We start from the raw sequence: 18094 nt of genomic DNA on the forward strand, positions 1-18094 counted from the left end.
AAATCTTGGTTCATGCTGTAACTGGTTTCACAACACTCAAAAGACCAAAGGAGGAAGTCCGTTAACAGAAATGCAATATGCAGCAGATTTTCCTACTGAGTTAAGAAGCATCCTTGCACCTTATGAGTATATGTGAACCATCAGGATAAAGAGCTTCAAACAACTGAAATGCTACAGTGGAGAATGGGAGCGGGGAGAGTGGAAGGGGGGCAGCAGAGGGGAAGGAGAGAGATTAATATCAATTGGCATACTGCTCTGGAGAAAAGCAGGTTTGAACTCCCACCTGTTGAACTCCATAGCAACCATCCAACAGTTACCTGCCTCTGCATTCCTGAGGTGTATCCTCAGCACATTAAGACTGTATTGTAGTGGAGAGGTTGAAAGGTCTCCTGTGGAAGGGGCTTAGGGAAAAGACCTATAGAGAGAGATCTCCATCTTGTGGCCTTATTCTTGGAGCTGTTGAATATTTGAATCTATCTACAAACGCATGTGTAGGAGGGGGGAGTAGAGCTGCAAAGCACATTCCAATGCAGCCCCTCAGCAAACACCGGATGAAATGGGAGATGCCAAGCAATTTGTTCTAAACAACATGAGACCTTGTTTCCCCTTCCTCCCAATGTCTGGTTTGTTTGATCTGAGGTTCTCAGATAGACTAGAAACCAAAAGAAAAAAAAAGATTGTTTCTCAAACCAATCTATTAACAGTTTTATCAAAGACTTGCTTCGAGGAACTTTACCAGGAAAATCAAGACTCACCCCCCCACCCCCACCCCCACCTCACTGTTATTTGGCACAGTACTAGAAAATGGTAGCCATAGCAATAAGGAAAGAGAAAGGAACCAAATAAACACCAGCAAATAAGAAGCAAAATTATCTAAATTCACAGACTAAATGATAGTTTGGAGAAGCAGTATGCCACTGAGTGCTGAACAGAGTGAGGAAAATGTGGATTCAAATCCAGCTTTGTCATGAGCTTTGTAACCTCCAAATCTTAAACAATTCTCTAAGGATGTAAATTATAGATGGGTTGCCATCTATACCAGTGGAAGGAGGCCTCACATTGGGATTTCCCATACTCACTAAGTCACAAATCATTGACTATATTTAATGATTTACTCAGAATATCACAAAGAATGAATGAAGATAAGAATTGAGACAATTATTAGCTTCAGCAAAGGAGCAGGATATAAAACAAATACATGATCATCAGCATTTCTGTAAAGTATTGACAAAAACTTGGAGAAGTGATAAAAATCATTTAAATAAAAACAACATTCATAAACATTTTGAGGTTAATTTACCAAGATATATAGGAGCTATATAAATTACAAAGCATTCTTTTTGAAAATAGAGCAAATTTAACTAATTGGAAAAATACACACTGTCCATAGCTGGCTGGCCAATGTAGCAAAAATAATATGACCTATGGTAATCTACGCATTCAATGCTATACCAATCATGAGACTACCAAGGCATTATGTCATATAACTAGACAAAATAATAACCAAATTCATTTGAAGGAACAAAAGATAAAAAATCTCAAGGAAATTAACAAAATAAATGAAGGTCTAGCATCAGATGATTTCAAATCATGCTATGAAGCATGATCATCTTCTGATGATCATCTGATCATCCAAACTATTTGGTACTTGTTAAAAATAGAAAAGTAGACTAGTGGAATAGAGTAGACAAGTAAGACCTTGAAACAAGTGAATATAGTATCCCAATGTTGGATAACTATAATGACAGTCAACTGGGAGAAGGACTCCCTATTTAACAAAGATTTCTGGCAAACTTACAAAAGTTCACCAGTTCCCATCCTGAAACCTAGTCAAGACATGGAGGTAAGCATGGAGTTTTATAGGCTATGCCAGTGGCACACAAACTCTGGCAGGGTCTATAAAGTTGGGAAAACTTTGAGTATAGTCCCAACAAAAGATGATATACTTTTGAGAACTTACTAGCCAAGAATGGAAGAGCTCATTACCAATTGGCTGGTTACTTGCTGATGAATTATTTGGTCATGACAAGCCCTGAAGTAAAGAAAAAATCAAAAGAGACCCCAGTTCCCTACAAACTTCGTCCACATCAGTGACAGTGACAGAATAATAAAAAGAGGGCTAAGAATCACAATGTTTTTAAATCATCTATTAAATCCAACTTAGCTGATAATACCCTCAATGTGAGATATTTGTCCAATGATTAATAACTATATATGCAATTAGAGGAATTGAATTCTATCAATCATATCTTGATATTCTCACTACAAACAAAATCAAAATACAGAAGGAAGAGGAAGCTAAATGGAAAGATGAGTATCTCTTTTCCCTTTTTTAAAAATTTTACTCTATGGAATAATATAGCATTTCCATAACATAATACAATAAAATATTATTGTACATGAAACTGCAAAACTACTATGCATAATTTGCTATTCTTTTCAAATATACAAGTTTATCACTTAAATTTCTTTTTTTCTTCCCTTCCCCCACCCTAGAGATGGCTACCATTAGACACAAATAGATGTGTGTATGTATACATGTATACAAATACACACATTATATATGTATATATACACATTTATATACACATACATATGTAAAATTATTCTATCTAAACATACTTCTATTTATCAGCTCTTTCTCTGGATTCAGATAGTGTCTTTCTCCATATGTCATTTATAGTTAATTTGGGTATTTATGATAGACAAAATAACTTAGTCATTCTTAAAACAATATTGTTGTTACTATATGCAATGTTCTCTTGGTTCTGATCATTTCACTCTTCATTATTTCATGCAAGTCTTTCCATGTTTTTTTTCTAAAATCACTGAGCTAATCATACTACACAGTAATATTCCATCACAATCATATAACACCACTTGTTCAGCCATTTCCTAATTTACATGCATCCCTACAATTTCCAGGTTTTTGTCACCACAAAGAGAGCTGTTATAAACACTCTAGAACATATAGGTTATTTTCCTTTTTCCCTAATCATCTTTGGAAATAGACCAAATAGTAGTATTGCTGGGTTGAAGAGTATAGATATGCTCTTTGGACATAGTTCCAGAGTGTTCTCCAAAATGTAGGTAATCTTTTAAGAGAAAAATAAAGGAGTTCATAGAGTTATTTCACCATGTAACCAAAAGAAAAAAGAAAAAGAGTGTCAGGCCTGAGGTGAAGACAACCTGAATTCATATCCAGTCTGACAGTTACCTGATATGTGACCCTGGGCAAGTCACTTTAATCTCTGCCTCAGTTTCCATGTATGTAAAATAGGGATGATAATAGCTTCTACTTCACAGGGTTGTTGTGAGGATCAAATGAGATAGTAACTAAAGCTTATAGCACAGTGCCTGGCACATAGTAAGCACTATGTAAATGTTAGTTCTTATTAGTGTTGTATCTTCATTGGATATTTGGCACTGTCATATTGCTATAGTAAGTATTTACTAAAAGAGTACTATTAAAATTCTGATTTGTGTGTCAGTGTCTGTTGAAGAGGCTGAAGAGGGTAAGAATTTATATGAAAACCACCCTAAAATCTTCCTAATTAAATCAATGTATATTGTGTTTCTTGACAACTTTAGTGTAAAAGTGGAATTAGGTAAAGGCAGCAAAAAAAAAAATACTGGAAAATATGGGAAGTCTCAGGCTTATATGCATCAGGAATACTTTTTCAAGAAAATATTTAGACATGGTAAGCACCAAATAACATCACCCAAATAAATTTAATCATATTTTGACAGTGAGCAAATGAAATTACTGGTGTGGGAATCAGTGTTTAGAGAGGTATTGGTATAAACTTGGGCCACAGATGAATTAAAGTAATGATTAAAATAGAAGCAGTACGAGGTAAGATGACAAATAGGTATACAGTGATGTATATAGTGATGTAGTTGGTGTACAAATAAAATCACTCCAAGCTTACCGAAATGAATTATTGATAATGAAAAGAGAGGTATTAAAGAACACAGACATTAAATACAATCATTTCAAAGAGAATTTTAATGTATGTAAATCAATTGCCATAAATAGAAGACCAAACAACTTTAAAAGGGTAATGAAGAGTTGGACATGATTGAAAAATATCTGAATGACAATAAAAACAAAAACTTAAAAATCACTTTCTTCAGCAAACCATAACTTACTTTACAAGTAGAGACATATGGCAACCAAGCACAATGCCGATTTAGACTACAAAGTCATTTTTAAAAATTTAAAATGGATGGTGGAAGACTAAAAGCAGTTGGTGCCTCAAACTGTGAAATAGAGAAGTTGTGGTGGGTAAAATTAATTTGATCAAAGTTTGAGGAGACTGAACTAAGTAAAGATATCACAAGGGCATTTAAGGATAAGACTGAGAGAATCACAGACAGAAGAAAGATAGAAAAGATATGCATTGATTTTCATAATAAAAAATCTTTTTGGCATGAAGAAAAATGGAGTGATCACACTTGGACTCCAACATCAGAGTACTAGATATACTTATGGAAGAGTTACATATGACAATAAAGACAAAAGACAAACTTGAAAAGCAGGTGGACTAGACTAAGTATTTGTAGAAGAGATTTGTTCTGGAGGTGGCACTATAATGATAGGATTTAAAGTTCAGTTTATAAGGTATCTTAAAAGAAGAAAAGATACTAAAGATGTGGGGGGAAAATCTAAAACCCTATCAATTGCCAAGAAAATATCAGCAATCACAAATATTCAACCCTACTTTCCCACTATATAATTTTTTTGGAGGTAAATCTGTCCACTGAGGACATCCTTGATAGGGTGATTAACAGGGAACAGGCAGGCACACCAAAACATTATCAAATGAGAGACATCTTTACCACCTCACTATTAAGTGAAAGATTTAAGGAATACAAAATCCCATACTGCTTGTTTGTTGATTATATTTTTAAAGATTCTGAGTAAAGGATGACCTTAAATGCCCTCTTCCACTTGAAGAACATGCACACACAAACACACAAGTATATGTGTGTATATATGCATATTTATATATACACACAGAGATACGTGCATATATATGTATACATATATACACATGTACAATACATATACAACTATATACAGATTTGTATATGCATACATGTACACTTATGTATGTGTATGTATGCATATATGCAAATGCATAAATATATGCCAAAATTCATTGATAAATGTTTTAGATAGAGCCTTGTTTGATTATCCCCCGATTTTTAATATCAGGGAGACATAGAAGGGGAGAATGTGGTCCCACCAAGAGTGTTAGCTGCTGGAGATTTAACATAGAACTTAAGTTAAGGTATGTTCTCTCTATATATAATGAGGTCTTCTACATTCCTATTGGTAAATGACATTCTGCTGATTGCGTTGAGCCCCTAGAACACTGAAAAGCCTTCTGGACAAGGTCCTAAATACTTAAAAGAGTTTGGCCTATACATTCACACAGAAAATAGATAATGAATACAGTATATCTATTGTCAATATTATGATGTGCAATCAATTGAATAACTAATAGCTTAGCTACTAGTCTAGATATTAGATCATCTGCAAATGGATGACAAATTGGACCCAGAATTAAAGGTGAGTTAGAAACTAGGTTCAATTGTCTTTGGGAAATTTGAAAGCAATGAACATTTCTTAGAAAGAAAGACTCATCTTGTTCATCCTAATAACTTACCAAAGTTATTAGATGTAAATGAATCATGGAACGCTATTATCTTCAAAGAATTAAAAAATAATTATCCCTAAGGACAATGAAGAAGAACATTTTAGACATTATTTAGACTGCAATAAATAATGAATAAAGAACTATTAAGAATTAGAGGGGATGATGTCATATAAAAAATGTGCAAGCCAAAAAAAAAATGATGGCCAGGTAACGTGGTGAGAATAAGGAATATTTGATGCATAGCCCATGTGGTACACAAATATCTTCATTATTTCAATGGAAAGTAATCATTTTATATGTACACTCTCCACCAAGCAGTCAACCAATAAGTGTTTTTTTTTTGTAAACAGTATTTTATTTTTTTCCAATTTAATATATAGTTTTCAACATTCATTTTTTATAAGATTTTGAGTTCCAAATTTTTTCTCCCTCTCTCTCCTGTCTGTCCCCTTCCCAAGATGGTGAGTTATCTGATATAGGTTATACATGTAAAATCATGTTAAACATATTTTCACATTAGTCACATTATGAAAGAAGAATCAGAACAAAAGGGGAAAAGCATGACAAAGAAAAAAGAAACAACAAAAAGTGAAAACACTATGTTTCAATCTGCATTCAGACTCTACAGTTATTTTTCTAAATGTAGACAGCCTTTTTCATCATGAATTTTTGGAAATGTCTTGGATAATTGTATTGCAGGCAAGAGCTATGTCTATCATAGTTGATCATTGTATAGTATTGCTGTTACTGTGTAGAATGTTCTTCTGGTTCTGCTCACTTCACTCATCATCAGTTCATATAAGTCTTTCCAGGTTTTTCTGGAATCTGCCTGCTCATCATTTCTTAATAGCAAAAATTGTATTCCATTGCATTTATACACCACAACTTGTTCAACCATTCTGCTACTAATGGGTATTACCTCAATTTCCAATTCTTTAGCACCACAAAAAGGGCTGTTATAAATATTTTTGTATGAGTAGGTCCTTTTTTTTCCTTTTTATGATCTTTTTGAGATACAGATCTAGTAGTGGTATTGCTGGATCAAAGGGCATGTACAGTTTGATTGTCCTTTGGGCATAGTTCTAAATTGCTCTCCAGAATGGTTGGATTAGTTTACAACTACACCAAAATGAATTAGTGCACACATTTTCCCACACATTCTCTAATATTTATCATTTTCCTTTTCTGTCATATTAGTCAATCTGATAGGTGTGATATGGTACTTCAGAGTCATTTTGATTTGCATTTCTCTAATCACTATTGATTTAGAGCATTTTTTATGTGACTATAGATAGCTTTAATTTCTTCATCTGAAAACTGCTTGTTCATATCCTTTGACCATTTATCAATTGGGGAATGACTTGTATTCTTATAAATTTGACTCCATTTTCTATATATTTGAGAAATGAAGTCTTTATGAGAAATATCAGCTGTAAAAATTGTTTTCCACCTTTCAGCTTTCCTTCTGATCTTGGTTGCATTGGTTTTGTTTGTGCAAAAACTTTTTAATGTAATCAAAATTATCCATTTTGCATTTCATGATATTCTCTATCTCTTGTTTGATCATAAATTCTTCACTTCTCCATAAATCTGACAGGTAAATTATTCCTTGATCTCCTACTTTGCAAATCAAATAAGTGTTTTCAAAGAACCTATTGTATGGTACAATAGTTAGTGTTTGATAAATGTATTAATTTCAGCTATGTAGGCAAGACTCCTGTTTCAATTCAGTTCAGTCATAATAAAATAAGAACTATAGGGAATCACAAAGACAAAATGAACAATTTTGCTTACAGAACTTTAAAAAGTTATTGCACAGACAAAACCAATGCAGCTGGAATTTGAAGAGAAATAAATAAATGGGGGAAATAATTTGCAGAAATTTTCTCTGATAAAGATCTCATTTCTAAGACACATAGAAAATGATTCAAATTCATAAGAATAGGAACCATACTCCAATTGATAAATGATAAAATCATATAATTAGTCAGTTTTTAGAGAAAGAAATCCAAGCTATCAATAAATATATCAAAATTGCTCTAAATTGCTACAATTAGAGACATGCAGATTATAACAGATCCCACCTCATAGCCCTAAGATTGGCAAAGTTGATATAAAAGGAAAGTTACAAATGCTGCAAAGACTTTAGTAAAAACAGGTACATTTATGCATTGTTTATGGAAGTATAAACTGCTCCAGCCCTTCTAAAAGACAATATGGTAGGGCAGCTAGGTGGCGCAGTAGATAGAGCACCGACCCTAGATTTAGGAAGACCTGAGTTTAAATCCAGCCTCAGATACTTACTAGCTGTGTAACCCTGGGCAAGTTACTTGACCCTATTGCCACCCCCCCCAAAAAAAATAAAAATAAAAAAAAAGGCAATTTGGAATTTTGTTCCAAAAGCTATTACACATACCTTGTGACCCATTGATAATACCTGTAGGGCAATACCCTAAAGAGATAAAAAAAAAGACTACCCACATACAAAATACTTATAGAAGCATTTTTAGTGCTGACAAAACTTGATAATTCAGGAAGTGTCCATCAACAGTGAATTGGCACTTATGGTATATGTATATGATGGAATACTATTGTGGTGTAAGAAATGATGAAGGGAATTTCAGAGAATCATGGGAAGACTTGTGCAAATTGATGCAGAATGAAGTATGAAGAACCAGGGGACAATTTACAGAATAAGAGCAATATTAAAAAGACATATAATTTGTAAAGAATCAGAAACTCTGATCAACACAATTACCAACTGTAATTCAAAAGAGGATTTAAAATAAAACATACTATCTATCTCTTAATGGAGAAGTGATGAACTAAGAGTACAGATACACACATGCACACACTATAGATAGATAGATAGACAGATAGATAGATAGATATTGATATAGATATAGATAGATATACATATATATTTATATTTATATACATACACATATATGATGTCGCCAATGTGGGAATTTGTTTGGTTTTGCTTAACTAAACACGTTTATAATAGGAGTTTTGTTTTTCTTGATTTTTTCAAATTGAGGAGGAAGAAAGAAAACAAAAATGCAGATCTGTAAATCAAATCAAATTTAATTTAAGAAAAGGTTATTACATGTCAAGTACTGAATTAGGCACTGAGAATGTAAATATAAAGTTTGAAAACAACTATTACCCTCAAGGAGCTCACACTCTAATGAAAGAGAAAACAGGCACATAGTATACAACATATTTTTTATACCAATAAATACAAGGTAGTTAGGGAGGGACATCACTAGCACTTGACAAGATCATGAGATGATATATGTAAAAGATGGTGCTTAAATTGTATTTTGAAGAAGGAGATTCTATGAGTCAAAGTTGATGAGGATGCACATTCCAGGATTGGGGGCTGGCCAACACAAAGTCATGGAGATGAGAAAAGATAGAACGTTCTGTGTGAGGAACAAAAAGTCTGACAATTTGACTGAACTGCAAAGTATAAGAGGGTAAGTAATATACAGTGAGGCTTAAAGGAGAGGTTGAGGCAGATGACAAAGGGCTTAAGAAGCTAAAGAGAGGAGTTTATATATTATTTGAGAGATGGCAGGGGGTCATTGGAATTGAGTGAGTAGGGGAGTAACCTGTGCAAATCTATGCTTAAGGAAAATCATTTTAGCAGCTGTCTAGAAGATAGACTGGACTGGGAAGAGACTTGAGCCATTGACCTCAGTTAGGAAGCTGTTGCAATAATTTAGGTGAAAGATGTTGAAGGTCTGACCTGAAGTAGTAGCTGGATGAGCAGACAGAAGGTATAGAATGCAATAGATATTGTGGATGTCCAATCTCTATGGTAAATTGTCAGGAGGACATGGACAAGAGTATTAAAGGATGAGCTGACATGGATGAATACAATCTACCTCACTGAAGAGAGCATATAGATTGATGAGTCAGATCTATTTGAAAAATAAGGACTGTGATTTGATTGAAAATAGATGAGCCTTTTTGGATATCATCTTATTATAAAATAATATGACATTTTTAAAAATGATAGGACAATGGACAGATGTGCTTTTTATCATCAAAACAACATAAGCTATAGAGGAGATTTCAAAGACAAAATATAGATTTTTCATTATACAAAAATTTTCAAATGTTTTACACAAATATAAGGCAACAACAATAAGAATGTTAGTGACTGGGGGAAGAAATTTTTATATCAAGTGTCTTTGATTAAAATTTGACATTCAAAATATATAGAAAATTGATTCCAGTATATGATTACAGGCCTTTCCCCAATAGGTAAGTAGTTAGAAGTGATTAATGAGTAATTCTCAAAAGGAGAAAAGCAAGTTATCAACAATTTATAGGAGAGGGGGAATGCTCCAAATTAGAAATAAGAGAAATGTAAATTAGTACCTCTCTGAGGTTCCATCTCAAACTCATGAGATTGTCAAAGGTGGAAAAAAGTATATAATTGTTGGAGAGACTTCAGGAAAACAGTTATGTTGTTGTTATTGTGGTGGTGGTGCTGGTGGTGGTGGTAGTGCTGATGGTGGTGGTGAATTAATTGTTCTTGACATTTTAGAGAACAATTTGGAACTATACACAAAAGACACTAAATAGTGCACACCATTTGACACAACAATAGTATACATTCTAAGAGAAAAAACAAGGGAAAGGATTCTTATATACAAAGATATTCATAGCAACACCTTTTGTTGTGGCAAAGAACTGGAAACCAGGTTATTCCCCTTATTTGGGCTATGGGTTAGGGATATTATATATGTCAGCTTCAGTTGCTATAGTAGATATTTTACATAGCTATTTTGTTGTTTTTATTTTAAGGGTAGTATGATTGGCAATTTTGGGGAAGTGATTTTGATATAAAAAATTAAAGAAATTGATAACCTGTCATTCTCTCCCTCACCCATAAGGGGAAAAAAGGGTATTCTTCCAGGTCCTAAATAGAGTAAAATTCACTGTTTCCTTCCATTTCCATAAATTCCAATTGACTTAAGGTTCATAATACCTTACTCCTGTAATATTGTGATAACTATCTAACTTATCTCCCTTCCCATCTCTATCATTGTCATATACTGATCTTTTAATGTTTTCAAGTTCTCTCAATGTTTTCAATGCCTTCAGTACCTGGTTCATGCTTTTTTAGCACTTAGCGCAAGTGCCTGGAAGGTAGTAAGTGTTTAATAAATACTTGTTGACTGATTGACTAATACATCCTTCATCTGCTGCTACAATAAATTTTTCATACATGAATCTGTTCATAGAACTCTATTCTACTTTTAGGGAGAACATTTTTAAAGTAGATAAGATCTAGAGGAAGATGACCAGGATGATTATGGGCCTCAGAATCCTGATATGTGGAGAGATATTTGTTTAATCTGGAGAAAACTTAGGGTAGTTGCACAATAGTTGTTTTCGAGAATATGAATGACTCTCTTTGGTGTCTCCTTGGTAGCCACCAAGTAAAGTTCAAACTCCTACAACTGACATTCAAGGCTTGCTATAAGCTGGTGTCAACCCAACTCTCCACTCTTATCTGATATTATTCCCTTTCACGAATGCTTTGCTCCAACCAAATTGCTAGCTGTTTTTTAAACACACACCATGCCTTCTTACTTTCCTCAAGAAGCATATTCTTCCTGGAATGCCCTCCCTCTCTTTTTTCTCCTGATGAATTCTTATTCATCCTTAAAAGCTAAGTCAAATGGGCCCTCCTCCTTGAAGTCTTCCCTGATGCTTCCAGGTAGTAATGTCCTTTCTCTGCTAAACCCACTTAGAACTCTGGGTAGCAACCCTTGCTTTAACTTATGTGATATTGCATGTGAGATTTATTTAGTTTAATGTTAACTTCTTAAAGGCAGGGATCATTTCCCTTTTTCTAGTTGTGCTCCTAATGCCCAGCATAGCACATACAGAAGACACGTAAAAATGCTTGCTGAGTTGATTGATTTATTGAACTGTGTGTATGTTTTCTCATTCCCCCAAACTCTCTCCTGATGTTCTGTAGAGCATCTTATCTAAACTTTATATTTTCCCCTGTGCCTAGCAAAACAGTCTTCATACGATAGGTACTTATAAATATTTAATGGTGATTAGTATTGGTGAACCATTTTTCCCTCTTTTTCTCTATTATTATAAGGGATAACTTTCTGGGTTGGGGGTACAGTGTGGGATACAATGAAAAGTGTCAAATGCAAAACTAAATTAAAGTATATTTAATAAATCAGTATAGGAATCTGAACAAATATCCTAATTCCCATTTCACTTCCATTCTATAATACTTTTTCTTCAAGTGCTTTCTAAACTCACACTGATACAATTACTAGTCAACAAGTGATAAAAAAAATACATTATAATTACACAAAACACTTTCCTGGAGTATATCTTTTAATGGTCACAATATTTCATTGTCAGACAAGGCAGTATAATGCAGAAAAGAACAGCCTTGAAGTCAGGAAGGCCTAATTCAGGTGCTGGTTCTGACACGTTATCTTCATGACCATAGGTAAGATATTTAAATATACAGTGCCCCAGACAGTTTTTTTTTAAGACATGGTCATATATAAGTTGCTGATCCATAACAAGGAAAGAGACTTAACCTCACAAAATCTCTATATGCATGAAAACATGATCCAGACCCCCCCCAAAAGAAAAAACACAACCAAACCACTATGTATAATATGCAGAGGTTTTATCCATTCTCATTTTACTCTGTGGATCAGAGTAATTAAGAAGTGACTTGCTCAAGGTCACATCACACGTTAGTAGCATTACTAGAACTGATGACCTACTTTTGGCTCTGCTACTAACTAGGTATGTGATCTAGAAAAAAAAGTTACATCAGTGTCCTGGGCCTCAGCTTCTTTTTCTAACTAATAAGGGATTTGTAATAGATTCACTCTAAGGTATTTCTCAGCTGCAATGTTCTGTGACTGACTACCTTGTGATGACCCAGGTAATTAACAAAAGGACTAGGATTGATCATTTCCATTATAGGTTGAATGTTAATGGTTGTTTCCCCAGAACTGATCTCTTGGAAAGGAAGGACACTTTCATCTTCAGAAGAATTCTATATCCTAGTCATTTACCTATAGGGTTTGTTTGCCTGTTAGCAGAAGAGAATTTTCATGAAATCCAGATTTTTTTTTACATATAGTCTTACTCCTTTTTATGGCAATTCAGATTGGTAAAGATATTCTCATTCAATCTCTGGTGGCCACCAAAGATTAACATTTTAAAATAATAACAATTTATAACTATGACATAATCATTTTTACGTATGATCAGCTTTATTTATAACTGGTTGAGGGCTGAAGATGGGTAATGAAGGGCAAATAAGTATGGCTAATTGAGTGAAAAATGATCTAACCCACTATATCTATTTTATCCCAGATCAGACCATGCTTCAGAGCCACCCTGGCCATCTTGCTGTTTTTCCCTGTCCAAGAATGTACTCCTCACCCTACCTCTAACCCTTTCTTTCTACAGATAGCTAAGTGTGATGGTTTGTAGAATGTTGGACTTGTAGTTGGGAAGACTTGATTTGTCTTCAAAAACTTACTAGCTGTGTGATCTTGAGAAAGTTGCTTAATCTATCTCAGCCTCAGTTTCTTCATCTGTAAAAGAAGGATGATAGTAGCACCTACCTCCCCGGGTTGTAAGGATCAAAGTAGATAACATACATAAAGTGCTCTGCAAACACTAAAGCACTATATAAATGCACACTACTACTATTAACTACATTAATCATACAAGTAGAGCAGAAGGGGACCTCAGAAGCTATTTGATCTAATCTTTTCATACTGCAATTGTGACTCAGGAGAGTTAAGCAACTTGTCCAAGGTTACACAAGTATTCAACCAGAGAAGTAGGATTTGAGTGTATGTCTTCAGGCTCCAGAATCAGTGCTATTTCCTTTGCACCACACTATATCTTGCTCTCAACATGGTAACCAAATAATTACTACCATTTACTATGATTGATTCTGAAAAGGGTATGCCATTCAACTACCTTATGGATCCATTCCCCATTCTCAACACTCCTCAGATAGAAACTCCTTTCTCTGGTTACCACATAGCTGCATTGTATATGGATTGTCTCCTCTTACTAGAATGTAAGTTCCAGGAGGGCAAAAACTGACTCATTTTTGCATTTATATCCCTAGAAAGCTTAAGATAGTATCTGGCACATAATAAACACATAATAATTTTCATTCATTCATTCATTCATTCATTCTGGGCCTCAGTTTCCTCATTTCTTAAAAAAGTCCTATATATTTGATGATCTCTAAGTTCCTTTCTGTCTTTAAGTTCTATGAAATGCCCTTCACTAAGTAGATTTTTTTTTGCTTTATGGATTTTTCTTTTCCCTTCTGAAAGTCTCCACTGTTGAAGTGTGCCACATATAAAAGCAAGTTTCTGCAAGATTTGCAAAAGCCAGATGCAGCTAGATCCACTGGGAGAGCTCTGTCTCATCCATCAGGCCTGCTTGCTCTTAAAAGGGAGATTCCTATAAATAATCCATTGGTTTGTTACCCTTGGTGATGTTCAATCCCCCCTGGTCAGCAGCATCAACGTTATTTCTAATGGTGGATGCCCGCACATCATGCCTTGTTTACTCCTGTGTAGCTCAGAATAGTCCTTATCTATTTTGGTTGTGGCCTCAGTCCAGTTAGTGGAAATATTGATTTATAAACACATAGTCTACTGGCAGTGGCAAGGGAAAGGAAATGGTATTTGTCTAAGATGAGAAACCACTTGAATTTTTTCTGGGTTTAAAGTTTCAGGGTTTAACTCCTATCACTTCAGGTTGAATTCCCATCTCCCCTTAGCAAAATGCCACTTCCTGTTTATAAGGAAGCAGACTTTCAGAAACCTCTTTGACATTTAATAGTATATTGATAAGTTAGGTGTGACATGTTTCAGAAACACAATATTCCATTTCCCCTTAAAACACTTCTGGCTTAAGAATGAGCAGGTAGTGTGTGTGTGTGTGTGTGTGTGTGTTATGTGGGTGTGTGTGGGTTTGTGTGTTTATGTGTGTATGTGTATTATGGATGGGGAGGATAGGTGAGGGCTGGAGAGGGAGGGGAACTGCTTGGTTTCAACAGCATTACAACAGGACAGAATCACCAGGGTAACTGCTTATTCTCCCTCAGGCTGGCCTACAGAAATACACAGTTACTGCAAATTCACTCAGTGGCTATTACAAATTTTTTAAAACCTCTATTCTTGTATATATTCCACAAACGTCCACTAACATTTGCTGAAGAGATACCTGTTTAAAACATTCTTTTTCAGTAATCATTGTATTTCAAGGTAGCGGATTGAACAACATATCACATTTGAAGTATCTTTGGTGCCCTTTAGTTATGTAACGAATTTAGTCAGTTAAAGAGCTCTGAAATTGTAGTAATGAGGCATGACTTTAATCTTCATATCTGCTATATAGTATTTGTGTGATAATAGGCAAGACATTTAATCTCTCTAGGCCTCAGTTTTCTCAACTATAAAATGAGGGGCTAGGACTTGAGACCCTTTGCAAGCCCTTCCAGTTCTAAAAATGTGGTTTTAAGATCTATGATTCTCAGCTATGTCTAAAGTGACTAAATGGATTTCCTAAAACTCAGGTCTGATCATATCACTATTCCTCCCTGCCCCTCCCTCAATAACTTTCAGTAGCCCTCTTATCAACTCCAGCTTCAAATGTAAAATCCCCTGTTTGGTAAGCAAAGCACTTCAAAATCTATTTCCCATCTCCCATTCTTTCTTTTTAAACATTATTCGTCACCACATACTTTTTGATCCAGTAACATTGGCCTCCTGGCTATTCCACAAAAAAGATGCTCCAACTCTTAACTCTGGACATTTACTCTGGTTGGCCCCCAGGCCTAGAATGGTGTCCCTTCTCAACATTGCCTACTGATTCCCCTGGCTTCCTTGAAGTTCCAGCTAAAAGCCTATCTTCTACTCAAGGCAACTTTTCCAACCCTTATTAAAATCTAGTACCTTTTTTGTTAATTACTTCCTATTTATCCTGTATTTAGCTCATTTGTATATATTTCTTTGGTATCTCTTTCTTTAGATTGTGAGCTCCTTGAGAGCAGAGATTATCTTTTGCCTGTTTGTATCCCCAGTGCTTAGCATAGTGTCTATCACGTAGTAGGCACTTGAAAAATGTTTATTGCTTGTGAGCCAAACCAGTAAGCAAAAAAAGGAGAAATACCTGGTGATTAAATGAAAACAGTGACATCATTTCATTTTATTTGTGAAACTATATCAATATTTAGAATTTTTTTTCAAAAATCATACCCAGTTAACAGTTTCTTCTGAAAACAACTTATTATACACAGTTCCTCCTTACAGAGGAATCGGTACTTAGCATAAATCATATTCTTCACCCATCACTTTGAAGGTAGGGAGTGCAAATGTCATCTCCACCTTACAGATGCAGAAACTGAGCATCAGAGTGGTAAAGTAACTGGTCCACAATCACACAGCTACTAAGCAAGTCTTGAAAACAATGGCTCCACCACCTTGCTATCTACTTTACCAATAACCTCCTTCATTTGGGCTCCTCAACAAAATCTCTACTCTTCAAGGTTACTAATGAACTGCTTTTCAAGAAATCCAATGGCCTATTTCAGTTCAAATTCTTCTCTGGATCTCTACTTACCTCTGGACCATTTGCCATTGTTGACCAGTCACTCCTCATGAACACTCTTTCATCATTTGTCTTTAGTGACTCCTTATCTCACTAATAACTCCTTTCTTAGCTCCTTAGGGGCTGCTTCATCCTCGTCTCCCTGAGGCAGTTAGATGGCATAATGGATAGAGTACAATGCCTGGAGTAAGGAAGATGAGCTCAGATTTGGCCTCAGCACTTAGTTGTGTGACCTTGGGAAAGTCACTTAGCCCCTGCCTGCTTCAGTTTTCCTCATCTGTAAAGTGGAGAAGTACCTATTTCCTAAGATTGTTTTGAGGATCAAATGAAATAATAATTATAAAGCATTTAGCACAATGCATGGTACAAAGAAAATGCTATATAAATATTAGTTTTTATTATTGATAATAATTATTTTTCTTCTTGTATTCCCAGTGCTTAGCACAGTGATCTGCACATAGTAAGAATTTAATAAATGTTTTATTCATTTCCTTAAGCCTAAATCAGTCCCCCTCCCTTCATCTCCTGCCTAAAAAGCCTGATTCCAATGATGTCACCTTGTATAAAGCCTTCTCTAATTCTCTTGTCATTATTGACTGTGCTCCTTAGACTTTGCACAGCATTTTGTTCTGTGTTTTACAGTGAACTGTATGTGTGTTTTTGTCTTGTTCATTACTGGATAATAGCAACCATGCAGATAGACATGCTACCTTACCAAAATGCATCTCCCACATTACCTAGCACAATACTTTGCACACAGTAGGTTCATAATGTTTGTTAAATTTTTCTAATTGACTCTACATATTCAGATTCTTATTCTCTTCCATTATAGCATAATGTCTAATTATTAGTAACTTATTAACTATTGATTTGACTACATTTACAAAATCTCAAAAGGACATCAGAGATCATTCTCTCCAGCCCATATTTGAACAAGAAATCCCTCTGAATCATAGCTGAGAAGTTATGCCTTTGTTAGATGACCACCACTGAGGGGAAGCTTATCTCCACCCAAAAATTTCATCTTTTGGATAACTCTAATTTATAGGATATGTTCTCTTAAATCAAGTTAAATTTACTTGTTAACCCATTGCTCCAATCTATTTCTGTCAATGTGGGGTATAAATAGAACAAGCATAACACCTATCTATGTTTCTATGTAACATCCCAGCAGAAACTTGAAGACTCTTAAATCTTTTCTTCTCCACATTATCTTAAGTCCTTTCCCCCCTTCAATTTCATTTATTTTTTGTTCTAAAGTTTAGTATCTCTGACACAAATCTTATTAGACTAAAGGCACAGGACATAGATGACACCTCTTCAATTAAACCCTCCCTGATTTTCTCAGGTGACAGTGGTATCTCATTCTTCAAAATCCTCAAAACACTTTTCCCATTTCTTCTGAACTCATCTTACTGTTCCTTATCTTATGTTTATTTGTGTATTTGTTCTTGTTCCCATAACATTATTAACTCCATTCGATTTTTGTATTCTCTTTTTGTATTCTCATAGCCTAGCACAATGTCTTACTTGTGCAAAGCAATGTCTCATTGAATTGAACTGATTCCCATTTATTTAAAAAATATTGATTTTTTTTGTTTTTATATCACCTTTGTATCTAAATAAATCTCTCTTCTCTCTCTCTCTCTCTCTCTCTCTCTCTCTCTCTCTCTCTCTCTCTCTCTTTCTCTCTCTCTCATCGCCTATTAGGATATCCATCTTTCATAAGAAAGAATTTTGAAAAAAGAAAAGGAGAGATAAAATAAAAT

The sequence above is a fragment of the Vombatus ursinus genome, unplaced genomic scaffold (assembly GCF_900497805.2).
Source record: "Vombatus ursinus unplaced genomic scaffold, bare-nosed wombat genome assembly UNPS02014973.1, whole genome shotgun sequence".
Taxonomy (NCBI): domain Eukaryota; kingdom Metazoa; phylum Chordata; class Mammalia; order Diprotodontia; family Vombatidae; genus Vombatus; species Vombatus ursinus.